Source organism: Ciconia boyciana, chromosome 1, assembly GCF_034638445.1.
Source record: "Ciconia boyciana chromosome 1, ASM3463844v1, whole genome shotgun sequence".
Lineage (NCBI taxonomy): Eukaryota > Metazoa > Chordata > Aves > Ciconiiformes > Ciconiidae > Ciconia > Ciconia boyciana.
The window spans coordinates 218422846-218438717 of NC_132934.1; the positions used below are offsets into that span (position 1 = coordinate 218422846).

Here is a 15872-nt window from a genome sequence, read left to right on the forward strand (position 1 = left end):
ACATGAAATACAATCACGATTCTTACTCTGCTGAGACATAGATGCAGTTGACAGCGAAGGGTCCCTTTGTCTTCGAGTTTATTTTGCGCTGCAGTATCTCGGAGTTTGGGGTTGTACCTTTTATCGTCGACAAGATTGTTTTAGCATCAACAAGAATTTACGGTTAGCCCTTCAGGTAGCAGTTATCGCTTGAGAAGTTATATGGCTGCTAGTAAGAAAATGAGTATCTTATGTCCACTGAGTGGCACTGATTTACATTGTTCTTCCTATGGATGTACCATATTCAGAAGTAACAGTAACGGGCTTAATTCAAACTTTCTAGATGAGTGACCTCACTCCAGAACAGCCCACGCTTCTACAGACCCACAGATCTGACGTCTGCAAAAGTTCACATTTATTAACTCTGACAGCGAAACAGTTTTGAAACTTGTCAAGATACAGAAAATGTGTGTTGCCACGCTGGTCCTTAAGATTTTCCAATTTTCTTTTCTTTTTTAAATCAGAACAAGTTACAAACTTTGAAGACAAAGATCGCCTGCTTCTAGTGAACCGAGCCAACCCCATCTGACCCTGTTTTCTTCTCCCTCAGGACAGCCCATGCTTCTGGTACCCTGCCAGCATCTCAGGAGGGCACGCAGAAACCAAAAGGCAAAGAGTAAGGGATTGTTTTCCTCAATGTTCTTCCCACTATCTTTTGGTTAATATAAACACACCTACAAAACAAGAAATATGAAATAATAATAAAAAGCTAAAATCATAGGAAGGTCAGGTAAAAGCTAAAACCACTGAAGACACATACGGCTTCCTCCAGTTGCCACTGCAGGAAGAAAACTCTGTGATCCGTAAGCCCCGCGGCTTATCTCGATAGCCAGAAAATCCTGATAACACCGAGAAAAACATATTCCAGAATCAATGCCCCCCCTGCCCCCAGAGAAAACTCTGCTGAAGTCCTCTCAGATTTAAAAACAAGACTGTTAACGAAGTAAAGCCCAGCTAATCCTGACTGCCAGCACAGTCCTGGGGAAAGAGGTCTTACGAGGAGATAAGATTCAAATCAAGAGTTTCGCAGATCAAAGGCACGAGCCTGAATTGTAAACCGAAACGAGGAAGACACCAGAATAGTCTCTGCAGCACTGATGTTACGCACTTTCTGCGAGAGCCATCTCCATGTAAGTGGAATAATTTGGTGCCGTTTCGAAATCTGTACAAAACTTAAAAGAAAAACTCCATATAGGGCACGACGAAGGAACCCAACCAGGCAACCACGAGTATACGGTCAACAACCTTTTCATTCCTTCAAGTGCTGGAGAAGGGGGAAGCGTTGTCGCTGTGGGTATCAGGGCATCTCCCAACGTTTCGTTTATCTATCTTGAGAAGTACAGGCATTTTTGCCATATTCCAAATGGGAAACCGAGGCACCACTTATGCAGTTTGTGAACTAGAGGGAAATTGTGGGCATGGAAAGAAGCGGATGCCGGTCGCCCACGATCTGACCATGAGATCATCATTCATCACTAGCAAAATACCAGCCATAACAAGAAAGCTTGGAGATTTGGGTTCTCCAGCAGAGAGATCTCCCCTGAAGTGAAAGCACAAGGCTGAACCAGATTACGAATTCAACCAAAAAATCTCCACTGAAGACAATTCTGCTACGTCGAATTTGGATTAAAAGGTTAAAGCCAGCAAGGCTGGCCACAAACTGGCCTAAAGAGACGTGAGTAAAAAAAGCTTCCCAAGGGCTGAACACAAACACAGAGCATCAGAAGGGGAAACTATGTAAACCACAGAGAACAGCAGAGAATACGCACAGTCGAGCGTACTGACAGAGCCAGAAACGTCAGTGAAGAGCATCAGGAAAGCACGAGAAAGTCAAGGACAGCCAGAGAAACACCCATGGTGTAAGTCACAGAAAAACCCTGCGCGTACGTGTGCGTGCGGGCACGCATGTATTTAGTGCTGGCAGGAAAAAAACGACCTTGGAATACCGAGCAAAATGGTCTCCTGCTGTTTGCTTCAGCCTGCGTTCGGAAAAACCAGCCTCTGCAAACATGCTCTGTGAATCAGCCCGATCGCCTCCGAGAAATACCTGGCTGTCATCAATATCCTCTTTCAACAGACGATCACAAATATTGGCTAATCACTCTGGTCAAAAGAAGTAACCATGCATACCGGGAGCAGCAACTCCGCGTCAGCTGGAACTAAGCAGATGAGAAAAGATTTCAGGGATCCTGGAAAAGAACTGAAAAGGAAAGTCGAAGTCAAGGTTTGGCAATCTTTGTACGGTGCCACGCCAGGCTTTTTCTTCCCCATGCTACGGGCTCGAGTGTGCCAAAAGAAACCAAGTGGGATCTGGTAGAAGCTGTCTCTTGAACAGGCAGGGATCTGCTAGTCAATGGTATCTTGCTTCTACGCAAGACAGCGGCTTTTGCTGAGCGTAGAGCTCAGGGAGAGTCAGAAATTGCAAACTGCTGCCTCTTGCAAACGAGTGCCTCCAAATGCCAATGCCATTAGCCCCACACCCCGTTCACAGTCTGATTGGACATCCACGGGTTGTTGATCCCCGAGCTAAAACATGCGTCCAGTCCTAGATGCAAGAGAAGGCAAAAAAAGGTCAGCGAACTGACTGATGAGAATATTTGGATTTGAGTGATGGAACGATATTGCAGGGAACAGAGAGATCATGAATTGCAGAGCCAGCATCTTTCCAACTAATAAGACACCTTCCCAGATGAAACTGCTGATGCATCCAGGAAAGGAATAAGCTAAACACAAGAGAAGGACACTTAGAAGGGCAAATGAGGTTCAAAGTCAGACAAGAGCGTCCATAAAGAAAATGAATTTTCTATTGCTATATATGGGTGCAAGGAGTCTGAATAACAAGCAGGAACAAATAACATCCTGACCGGCAATAAGACAAAAAAATGAAATCTGGTGCGATGAGTGTGTGACTGGACTTCAAAATCATTAGTTTGACGGTGTTCAGATATGAAAGGGAAGAGACAGCTGCAATGTACACCTACAAGGAGGGGGGGAAAAAAGGCTCACCTCTCTGACAGTTACCGGTACGGCAGAAGAACTGAATTTCCAGGGCTACTCGGCTGTAACTCGGTGTGTTGTAAGGGGTGAAGCCCAGGAGGGAGGTTCTGGGAAGCACCGAGGCAGGGAGCAGGGTACGTGACTCCATAAAGGGGGGGAAAAAAAAAGATGTGGGGTTACGGAGGAGACAGGAGGGGTACAGAAACTCTCCTGCAGCAAGTAATTAGAGGGGATTAGTATCCCAAAATGCTAGGTGACAATTTATAACACAAAGTAATTATTTTGGACCTCATTACAGCCAATAAAGCTGCAGTAATCACTGGACTGGAAGACTTGAGAGGGGAGAAAAAGAACAGACTCACATTTACATATATCTAAGTCTCGTAATTCAATCAAGATTGCAAAATGTCTTGATTTAAATAATTAATTTTAACTTGTATGATATTTGTACTTTTTAGTTATCATCTTAATGAAATATCAACGTAATGAAACTAGGCATCACTTAAGACATTGATTTTTCATAAATATAACTTAGCAGAGGAAAATTTAAGGAATTTGCATATAGATGATCCACTTACATTCACTCACAAAGTTTCCAAGTGCTTTTGGGATCAAAAAGGAAATAGCTACAGAGCAGAGTTTGGAAAAGCTTCTAAAGCAAATTACAGATTTAACTCCCCTTGCAATCCATGGGAAGATACTAGAAAAATTCTTAAGGAACCTCTATAAAAGCAACTACAGGATAAAGGAAAAAATGAAACAACACGGATGCGTCAAGATCAAACCGTGTCAAACCCAAATAGCCTGGTGAAACTCAATAAAGACAAGCGCAAGAGCAGCGTACGCTGCGCAGGTGGAGAGTCGCTAGCTAGGCTGATGGACAAGAGAAAATAACCTAGAGGGTATATTGGATTACGAATGAATAGAAGTCAACAATACAATGGATTTGCAAAAAAAAAAAAAAAAAGGCATTTCAGGTTGTTTTAATAGAGTGCCACATGGAAAACAGCATTATTTCATTTTCTACGATGCTGACAAGGCCACGGAGTACCGCGTCCGTGTACAGAGAGAAGTAAACACATCAGAGTACAGAGGAAAGCTGCAAAAATAATAAAGAGATTTGGAAACAATATGATCCATGAGAACAGATTAAAGGACCTTGTTCAGCCTAGAGGAAAGAAAACTGAAGGAGAACGTAACACGCTCCCATCAGTGACCACGGAGGCAAGGGGATGGGTTATTTCGCACGTCCTCTGGAGTAAAGCAAAAGTACTTAATTTGCCAGAGATATAAGATATTGGAAAAGCTTTAAACTAAATTGGTTAAGCACCCACTACCAGCTAGCTAAGGAGGCCGGGTACCTCCTAAACTGGAAGATTTTAAGGAAAAATTAGAAACATATTTGTCAGGGATGCTCTAGAGACACTTTATTTTGCCTCAAGGAGGTGAATGGACTGGAGAGCCTCCCGAGCTCTCTACCAGCTCTGTATTTCGGTAAGGAAAGGTGTCTCAGAAGCCTAGGTTATTAACCAGAGTCCTCAAAGAGTCCTCCACCGTTTCTGAGACCCCGAGGGTTCATTTTCAATATTTTTTGGAACGCAGGAGAATATTTGGAAGACAAACATTTCTAACGTGACAACATAAGGAGAGGGCAAAAAGATGACTCAAGTAACTATCAGTCAGTTAGCCAGACATCGGCTCTGGATAAAATAAGGGAAAACTGAATCAGACTTGATCTGGACTTAAAAAGGACAGGAACAAAATTAATGACCATCAACTCAATGTTATGGAAAATAGGCCTTGTCAAACAAAGCTGATTTCATCCTTAGATGAGATTCAAAATCAGGTTGATAAAGGTAACTGCTGCAATGTAACAGGCAAACTTTTGTTCAGCATGACATCTTGATTAAAAAATTACCACTATACTATGTCAACAAAGCACGCTAAACGGATTTCGAGTTGGCCAACTGACAGATGACTAAAAGCAGTCATCCGTGGAAAATCACCGTCAACAAAGTTAGCTGTAGGAGGGTTCTTCTGGGCTTGATACGGAGCCCAGCACAATTCAAGAGGTCCACTATAGATCTGGAAATTAATATAATCACAGACAAGATTTGTGAATGGTCCTCTGGATGACAGATGAAGAGGACAGGCCGACACTACACAGCAATTCGAACTGCAAAGGCCACTCAAAGTAGATTTCAGTACAACCGAATGCAAGGTACTACATCTAGGAAACAAAATCTGAAAGCCAGAGACCCTGAAACACAATCTGAGGTACTGCCAGGCCAGAAACTGCCCAACACTTCCCAGCTCAATGCCACATGTTTAACTTGCCCAAAATAAAAGCTGAAAGACGACTTGGTTATGGAATTATGAGTTCCCTCCAATGGGAAAAGTTATCGGGTATCAAAGGACCTTTTAATTTAGCCAAGAAAAGGCTTTTGGAAGCAACAGTTGGAAACTAATTCAAATTAGACCTCAATTTTTTAATCAGAGAGGGTAATTAATTGCTGAAAATATATCAAGAGAAGTGGCAGATTCTTCATGACTTGAGGTCTTCAAACTAAGACTGACTGTCCTGGTAGAAGGTAAACACCCCAAAATGAATAGTCAGTAGGCTCCTTTTCCAGGGAAAATGTAAGGATCTGTGGTTTCAAGGAGGTCAGTCTGATGAAGCCTTCAGCTCTAGGAATTCTCTTCTAAGTCCATACAGAAAGTCACCAATGCAGCATCTGAGCCTATCCCAATAGCACACAAAGCAAATCAACTCCATCTCCTGGCCTCCGCAGAGGGAGAAGCAGCACAGCACCTGATCCAACCTTGCTTTGGAACGTCAGCAAGAAATCTCCAGGCTCCATTCTTCCATGGTGAAAACAGAGATAGTACACCTACACACGAGGATCTTGCAAGGCTTAACCCAGGGAGGTCTGCAAAGACCTTCCGAGAATCTTGGACAGAAGCAGCCTCAATGGTATATACAGCTACAGGTCACCGCGGTAGAGGCAGCATCAGAAAAGAAAGGGGTAATCTCTTGGACCACCTTCGCAGTGGTGTTGTGGAAGAGAGGGAGAGAACAACACGCTTCGTGCTGGATACTTTGCTAAACGGCAATCCCAAAGCAACCAAGAACTGTGAGGGTTTTATGCCTTTCCTTCAGAAGTTGCTTCTAACATAAAATGAGGGCTTCGATTCACAAACCAGCAAAAACTCTAGATAACACCGACCTGCTGTAAAACACTCCAACATCATTTTACAAAGCCTAAAGGCATTTAAGACATTACTTCTTGATGGTAATGCTAAGGAACACATACGTAAAATCAAACTGCAGGAATGATGAAAGACAACCTGAAACTCAGATGAGAACAGGTACGATACCACATTTATCTACTGAGCCCAGAACTTAAGTCTACTACCACAGAAGCAGCCAACTCAAACCAAGTATCTTCTCTACAACTTCAGTGTTTGTGTGGGTGTTATATACAGACAGTGAAAAAATTCTTATGGAAAGAAATCTTTTCTTGAGCTTCCAAACAAGATCAGTCCATATTCAGAAGACTCAGCTAGCCGCCCAGTTCAGCAGCTGGGATTTGGATGCTACAGTAAAGAAAAAGAAGCCATTTCTCAAATTTATGGCACTGCATTTTAAGACTTCAAAAATTTTGTTGTGAATACAAGTCAAATCAAGAGCAAACTTGAGCTTTAACCAATTTGCCTTGCATTGGTTTCACCTCTTACTTGCACCACGATCAGAGGCAAGGATGACCAACAGGAGAGCGTTGAGGTGACCCTGTTCTCGTGGCCAAGTGACCACCCTCTGAATACAGCACCGGCCACTCCAGGACAAGAGCAGGGCACGCGTAAGACAAGTCTGATTTCTTCCTCCACACAATCACAAGGCCAAATGGAAATCTTATTCTAGCTGCCTATACCACACAACGTTGAACCTGAAAAATATGTGGAATGCTGTAGTTTTTGCAAAAGCCATTAAATGTCTCATTAAGTTATAACATACACAGGAAACTGAAGAAAATTATTTGCTGAATAAACTACTACAGAATAAACGTTCGTATGGGGACCGATTCCAAAGTAATTGCACTTTAAATGCTCACAAGCTTAATTCAAAATACTTTTCAACAGGGACAAGTCCTTAGAGCCTGCCTGACCGTATAGACACTACATTCATCTTGGTTGAAAAATCATCAGCAACTGTAATGAGTGATCTTACTTTGTCCACCTAAACGGCAGGAGAAGATCAAACACGCTTGGAGACTTCCTTCAGTTAGGGCCAAGTATCTCTAGAAACAGCTTAACCAAGTAGTACCCATCTAGGGACATTTAAACAAGTCGTTTTCCAGAGATCACCTCCAACTCTGTCTTGTCAATAAATACAAAACAAGGTGTCTCTTATGTAAAACATATATATATATAAATATATATATATGCACACACAGAATGCCGTTAAGTCCAAAATCTTGCATTGAACAGGATGACCCACAGAACAGGAACAGACTTATCTGTTGGGACTGCGAAGAGTCTTAGGAGTTTGTTATGGATAACCACATAAACCCCCCTTGTCCATTAAAAAAGCAAGTTGCCATCTCCTATAAATTCAAGTGTAAAGAACTGAAAGGAAAACGGGGAAAAAGCAGACTGTGCTCAAAACTTCTCACTAGTCTTCAGGATGTATTTCCAACATCAAAACGATAACATCCACACGTTATCAAATTTAGAGAGTTGGGTAACTAACGCCAAAGAAAGCAAAAGCCCAAATGCTGTGCTTTAATTCCTGGCAGATAAACAAGAGTCTGATGCCATAAAAGAGCCAGATCTTTTTTATTAAGTTCTACAGCAAATTATAAGCAAGAAGAAAAACCCTGCAGAACCCAAGATGTTATGGTCTATTTTAACTTTTGCTGCAGTCTGCAATCTTTATCCATTTTATCAAAGAATTAGACATGCCTAGCAGGCATGATGGCATCTATTCTTTTCTTGCCAGTTTAGTACTTTTTCTCTCCTAAAATACTCTAAGCTTGTCTTCAATAATCCTCCCAAATCTCTAACCCTTGCTAAGACAAGGAAGGCAAAAACGTTCAGCCTACAAATACACTTCAGCATTAATCTTCCTATTGAGAATGTTATCGTACGAAAGCTATGATAAATCCCATTTTTCTGCTCTGACTTTTACTTTTCCCACCTTCCAGTTTTCCAGGTGACCTTTCCACTCCAGGAGAGAAAGGAAAGACAGGAAAAAGTACAGCCAAATACAAAACAGCATCTCCAACAGAGGACAGGAACGCGGTTTTTCAGCTTTTACAAATCCTATGGCGATAACCTCCTAAATGGTTTGCTGGAGAGCGTCAACAGGCCCACGTTTTTTCCTCCCAGAAAGCACACAGTCACTTAAAATTCCTTTGCAGTGCTCAGGGTTTTCAGCACATCCATAGTAAACAAAACTCAGAGGAACCTTTTAAAAATTATTCAAGTCCCACTCCCACTGTGAGGAAACCCATGCGTCTCCGTCGCCCTCAACAGAACCTCGTTCCCTGTATGGGTTCTTCGAAAAAGAAAGCATTGTGCCATGAATATCATCATCATCATCGCTTCCCTGCAGGGTTCCAACAGGAAAGAGGGAAGAAATGTAAGGTTTACTTCAATACAAGCATGATCAACCGTGCCAATCTGCCTCCAGACCGAGAGGCTGTGAGAACAAGATTTTAGAAAAATAGACAAATAACAAAATGCTCATATTTGAGTGAAGTTATATATTAAAAATATCTATTGGGAAATGACTCCGAATTGTGTATTCATGTTCCCGTTTGGAGCCCAAGACAAGAAAATGGCCTGGTTCTCAAAAGTTGCTTCATACTCAAAAGCTTGCACAAGTTTCAGAAGATCTGCAAATGCTGGATATACCTTGAGAGCTGGATCTTCCCTGACTGGGATCTTAATTACAGGTCTGGGATTCATGCTTCAGACGCCCATCGCAAAGCACACCTGCCTCTCAACAAAAGAAAACCCTGAAAATTCACAACTCTCTCTGTCGCTACCGATTCAAACCAACAAGTAAATATAAAATCCCACGTCAAGATTATCCACCCAACAAAGCAAAGCCATCGATACACCAGAGCGCAACAATACAAAATATATATCCCATACACGTTGTTCCAAAACCAGCAAGACAAACAAGCACTTACTTCCGATTGATTTTTACGGGAAGGCCATCAACCAGCACCTACATAACACTTCCAGCTCTTCCCCATCTGCTCAAAACTTCTCCTAAACTCCCTCCCACAGCCCCTGTCTCTTGGTCGGGCAAAGGACCACACGTGCTCCGGCTGCAGGTGACCCGACCAGCCAGCGAGATGCTGTCTGCTAGAAAAATAAGGAGAAGGGTTATGAACCCTGTTCCCTGGGTAGAAGCACTGATTTTATTCTCTCCCCTCTGCTCAGCAGTCAACTTTCTCAAACTTTAAAAAAAAAATAAATAAAGCTAGACTGTCTTCTACCTCTATGGTCCTTTGAAATCCAGATCAAAGCGCAAAGGGAGTGCAGAACTACAGGTGGGCAGGTAGATAGCGCGATCACATCATCCTTCTTTCCTCAAGAAATCAGGTTTACACAGATTTGCACAAATAAACATAGCACTGCCGCTGACATTTTCCTCTCCTATTTAGTGAAACCAATGTTTTAAACACAAAAACAGGAACAGAATGATTCAGTTGAGTGGAAGGAACAAGAAGGTAACACAATTTATACACCTCTGGAGAACTGCATCCGTGCGACTGGCAGGTAGTCGAGTCACACGGAAATAATTCTTGAAAATTTATTCCCAGTTCTAAAAAGTGACAGATTAAAAGCCAATATTTTTTAATTCAAAGAGTTAAAAGACCGTCAACAGGCAAAAAATTGGTAGGGGGATTTTATTTATTGTCACTGAAACAAAAATCGTCATCTATTTATTGAATAGATGCACGATGGCGTACAAGAATCCAGTAACATCAGATGGGACTGACCGATTCGCATTTGAAATCAGCAGAAAACCACTCTTTATGTAGTTTGGAAAAATACTGTAGAATACAACGGGAACTGGTCTGATTCAATCATTTTGGATTGAATATTTCTATGGACTGAACATGATGACTTATGGAGTTTAAGCAGCAAAATTGAGTCTAATTGATTACAAAGATCACGGTACATTAAGAAACGAGACCAACGTGAATAGTTATGAACCTCTCCTTCACAGCCAGCTTCTTCTCAGACGTACTATCTTGCCCACAAATATATCAAAGACAGCGCTGTACAAAAATTACCTCGTTTGCACTTGGAAAGCGATGCAAGAGTCACTCCTCCCCGAGCACGCTGGCTAATAACACAGCTCTCTAGGGGATGCTTCAAATACTTCTTTGTCGTACCAGCGTTGGGAGGAGGAGATTGGCAGGACATCGCACGTCTCTCGCCTCGTGACGAGGGTCAGCCCGAGCACCTCCACGGCGCGGGGAGACAGCGTTCAACCATCCACAGCTGCCCGAGGAGAAGGCAGCCGAGCGCAGCGCCGTCCAGCCGCACGTCAGCGAGCGCGAGGGGAGCTAATTCGGGACCGAAATGCACAGTTAAGAACGCCGCAGTTTAAGGAGAGACTTTATGAATTGCAGAGGAAACAGAAAGTACACGGAGCACTTGTGCTGCGGAAAGGGAAACGGGGGGCCTCTGCAGATACAATCAAGCCCAAAAGGCACGACTGGAAGACAAATGAAGATCATAATCTGGACCGAAGGAAAGAGTGAGCTCAGAAAGGAAGATATAAAAGTTGTATTTCCCTTCTGACAGCCTCATCAACCGCTACCAACCGCTTGAGAGCTGGAAATCGGCAGAGAGTTCCCGGGTGGAAACACGGAGGTTTCTAACTACCGGAGGATAAAGGTCTGAAGCTCTCCTCTGCTGCAGGCAGCAGCAGAAAAACGCCTGGGTTTAAAATAAGACTGAATTATGGTTATGCCAGGGTTGCTGGCTTTCGCAGCGGGTAGGACCGGGTGGCCCAGGAGCTCCATCCCCGCCGCGAATGTCCCGCTTCCCAGCAAAGGAGATCGGTGCCAATCTCACGGCGGTCACCTGTGAAAACTTAGCAAAAGCGGACACTAACCTGGATTAAACACGTGCTTCCCTTGCCTAAAGCGGCTGCATTTGCACCTACGCGTCCAACCTGAGGTTCACAAGCTCTTCTAGACAGATCAGATAATTAAATTTAGACTCAATTTAATTATCATTTTAATTATGCTTTCAGTTGAGGTACTGAAGGCCTTTCACAGAAATGCTTCGCTCTTTCACTTGCCCGAGAAATGTTTTCAGGAGCACCAAGAGCAGTTACCACCTTTCTTTCCTGTTTTTCCCCGTTACCCGTGTGATGGGTGACTGATACAAGGGAGCATGAAAACTTCACTGCAAAGAGGGGTTTTAAAAATCCCTAAATAGTGCACCTACTGCAATGCAGACTTATCCTTGAATTTGACAGATGAACGTCACCTAAGATCAGAAAAGACCTCTACAATATGTTCCCCCTAAATGACCGCATCCCATAGTTATTTCACATTATTTTCGACACAATACTGGTGTATCATTTAGGTTTCTCACTCCAAGCAATATTTCCCATTACCGAACAAATTCAAACCACCTTCACGGCACGCAGTCATTTTGCTTCCAATCACTTTGTTCCAAAGAGGAAGGGTTATATATCTACCACTCCAAAAAAGCGTGTCTGTACTAACAGCCAGGAATTTTAATCAACCAAAGAGTACACACACAAAAAAACCAACATACATCTGAACAACAATATCTGAAATACTTAGCACACTGGCATTCAAATGCAAGGCCACTATAAGCACATCATTCTGTAGAGAGAAATCCCTTCCGAAAAATGTAAAGCTTTACTTTGGTAAAAAAAAGTTAAGATGCGTAAGTAGCAAAGTTGATATTTGTAACTTCCAGGACAAAAGTTAATCAGATTTAATATAGATTTCATCCCCAAAATACATTGCTAACTGCTATCAGCCCTTTTAATGACTACATACATCTAGCAAGAACAAATATTCAGACCGTAGTTGTTGATTGGGGTTTTTTTTATGTACTCAACTGTACAGGTCAAGAGAAGCCAGGAAACAGTTAAAATTCAAAATCAGAAAGAACTAAAAAAAAAAAAAAGCATTTGGCCTCCTAGTACTAATTTCCTTTTTCTTTACATTGCTCAACATCGCTCCTCAATTTGAGTTCTAATCAACAACCACTTCACAGTTCACATTTCATGAAATAATGCGGTTGATGCAATCAAGTCCAGCAAAATGTTTCCCTAAAGATGCTTCCATCATTCCCATTCCTTTTAAAAAAAAAAAAGCTCTAGCTTCCTCCATCGCTATTTAACAGCAAGAATAAACACACCACTGCATCTTAAATCATATTTTGATTAAAACATAAATAGAATCACTTGGGGTTTCTTGCTGGTTAGTACAACATGCCTTTGTCCAGGAGAGGGAAGGAAAAAAAAAAACCTCAACCTGCTCATTTTTCTACATTTGACAGTATTCAGCACTAAATGAATGCCTTTTGAATGAAATTCAGCCTATGGAAATGCAAGCCGTAACCTGAAAGCTTATCATCATGATGTGCAAGGGGGGGGGGGAAGAGGGACCCCCCCCCCCCCCCCCCAAATCCAACACAGTACAAAACCTTTTTTTGATAATGAATATTTATTTCATTCCCATATTTCAAGGCTCCTCTGTTTTCTACAACGGACTGAAGCGAAGCACCTTTTTGGCATTATTAACCTACGATATAGCGATGGACTTCGCTGCCCTGAAAGCCACGACGCCAAATAACAAAGTATTCGAGCAATAACTCCCAAAAAAGATTTTTAAAAAATCACCCCTTTCATAAAAACGAATAGAATCCAGGATTATTTTAAACAGACAGAAAAAACAACGCCACCTTACATCTCACAACCTCGCGTTCTCTGCTTTCGGGCTACAGATGTTGCACGCTGACATCCCCCCGTCTCACCGAACCCGGGCCATTTTTAAACCCCCCGTAAAGGGGAGCGGGACGGGGGAAGAACGGCCACAACTCGGCCCTTCCCATCCCATAAAGTTGCTGGCGGGCTCGTTAATATTCCCTATATCGCTCCCGCCATCGTCATCCCCACGTGCCCCTCTGGATATTTTCAGTGGGGACGCCGTGAAGCGGTGGTCATCCTCCCATCTCTGGGGTGCACCCACAGCCCCAAACCCCACACCGACATCTCCGGAGGGTTGAGAGCTGGACACGCAGAAGAAAATCACCCGTGAGCCCCGTCGCTCCATTTCCCTTCTTGGCGCACCAAGGGAAGGTGAAACTTGGCTTGGACCCGGCGGTGGTGGCTCCTCAGCGGGCTCGCCCTTGAGCCCAGCGCCCCGAAAGGCGGCTGCTGAGGTGACCCGAGGCTCCCCCCGACCCCCCCGCACCCCACGCCCGAACCTGGGGGCTTCGAGCCCACTCATTCCCCGTGGGGCTGAAGGCAAACCCTGCCACCAAGGTTGGGGGGGGGGGGGGGGACACACACACAACAGGCTCTGGGGGCCGGGTCTCGCCCTCCCCAGGGCGGTGGTCTCCCCTTCCCCCCGGCTCGGGCTCGTCTTCTGCCACGCGTGACCCTCACCCCCGAGGGGGCCACGCAAAGCCCCGTGCCAGGAGGATGCTCCCGCCGCTCCCCACCGCCGCCCCCGGCCCTGTCCCCTCCGGGGCGGGGGAGGGGGGGGGGGGCTCACAGCCAACCCCCCCCACACACACACACACACCACCTCCTCCGCGGTCCCCTCACGTCCCCCCGCGCCGCTGTCACCCGCCGCCTCACACCCCCCGTCCGCAGCCCTCCCTCAGCGCCGCCGCTGCCGCTCGCCCTCCGGGGGTCCCCCCCTCACCTGCGGCTGCTCGGGCGGCGGCGGCGTCCCCTCTGCCGGTGCGGCGGCGGCAGCGCGCTCCTCCTCCTCCCGCTGCCTGCTCCGCGGCTCCTGCCTCTGCCCGCAGCCGCCAGCCGGTGGGGGAGGGGGCGGCGGCGGGCGGGGGGGGGGGGGGGGTACCACCAGCGGGACCGTTACAGGCGCCGCGAGGACTACACCTCCCGGCATGCCTCGCGCGCCGCCGCCGCGGCTCGGCGCCGGCCGGCAGCCGCGGGGCACGCTGGGTAATGTAGTCCGCGCGGCGGGCGGGGAGGGAGACAGGGCCCGGGCGGCCGCGGGGCGTGCTGGGAGGTGTAGTGCCGGCGCGCTGCCTGCTGGGAGCTGTAGTGCGGCGGGGGCCCCGCCAGGGCGGGGCAGCGAGGCATGCCGGGAGTTGTAGTGCGGCGGGGCATGCCGGGAGCTGTAGTGCGGCGGGGCATGCCGGGAGCTGTAGTCCGCGCGGGCTGAGGGGAGGACGCGGGCCGTGGCGGAGATCCCCCCCGGCCCGTACAAGGCCGGGCTCCGCGTGGCCCCGGGGCCTGGCCCCGGCTCCGGGACACGGTGCCCGGGCCGCCCGGCGAGCGCGGGGCCACGGGCCTACAGCAGCCAGGCGCGCGGCGGGAGGGGAGGGGGGGGGACGGGAGGGAAGGGGAGCGGAGGGGAGAGCCTCGGGGCTCGGCCTTGCCCCCCCCCCCCGCGTCCTCCTCCTGCCGCGGCCTGGCTTTGCCCCGTCCCCTCTCCTCACACCCCAAACCAGCCCCTCGCCCCTTCCCCGCCAGCAGCCCGTTCTGCTGTGTGTGTGTGTCCCCCAAAAAACCCGCCCTGCTCCCCCTCGCCGGCACTGGCAGCAGCGGGGTGCAGACCCCAGCCCTCTCCTCCTCCCTTCCCCGCCGAAACCCGCGTCTGGGGGGACCGCCAACCCCGATCAGTATTTAGGGAAGGCCCCCGCAGCCCGGGGAGGGGGAAAGGGCCCTTCTCCGGGAACGCAAACGAGCACTTTAATTTTTTGTGCCGGAACAGGCGTGAAAAAATTCACATGAAACCTTTTAGGAGGAACCGGCGGCACCCGCCGGTGCACGCGGCTACGAGGTGGGTGCAAACTGCGTCACCACAGCTCAGCGCCCCGGTTTTAGGGCGGGAAAGGAGCATTTTGGGAACGTGCTGGTGTCTGGGAGGTAGAGAATTCAATTCCTATGGGTCTTCACCCAGGGACTGACACCAACAGGGGTACATCCCCACGTCCCCTCCTTCATCCCTCCTGTCACATCACTTATTGCTGTTTGGAATATTTAGCTTTTAATGAAGATTCTCGCTCATGATTTTGTTCCCTGAGTGTTTGACATCAAACCACCCCCTGGGGAATCAGGGAATTGGGACAGGGGTGTCCCAGGGACGGCACAGGTCGTACCCGAGCTGCTCACTTCAGTTTCTCACCCCTTGGACACACTGGTGCGGGGAGTGTTGTGAAGAACCATGTCAAAGGAAACATTTCTCCTTGCACGTTTCTCCCGCAGAGTGGAAGACACTGGCGGCACCGACGGGACGTGCTCGGCCACAGCGATGCCCAATGTTGTACGGTAAAAGGAGCCTCCAGCGGGATTCGGGGGCTCTTTAACAACCCACCGCGGGGTTTTACCCCCCTGCAAGCCAGGTATTGCCCTGTCCCAACGGCAGATGTGTGTTAGAACGAGCAAATGTTGTGGTGTCCTCACCCACAGCTCTCCCCAGGTTCAAGCACAGGGACAGCGGGTCTGAACCCCCAGAGCTTCTGCCCTTCTGCCTCCACAGCAGGAGAAGACACACCCGGGGAGATGCTGGTTTCCTACGGGACATGAGATGTGGGAAGAGTTTCAAAAATCCTTTGTTTCATAC

General features: G+C 46.8%; 1 protein-coding gene across 5 annotated transcripts in view; it reads right to left on the reverse strand.

The window, feature by feature from the left end:
- FAM168A (family with sequence similarity 168 member A) overlaps nt 1–14137 on the reverse strand; it is a 207247-nt gene extending 193110 nt beyond the window's left edge. For 2 of the 5 annotated variants that reach the window (XM_072850950.1, XM_072850943.1), the window contains exon 1: nt 13983–14120. The gene's annotated coding sequence lies outside the window, so the exon portion shown is untranslated. Of the gene's footprint in view, nt 1–13982 lie in introns of all 5 variants that reach the window. The other 3 variants (XM_072850951.1, XM_072850944.1, XM_072850947.1) reach the window with 3 other exon arrangements.
- Between the last annotated feature and the right edge of the window lie 1735 nt (nt 14138–15872).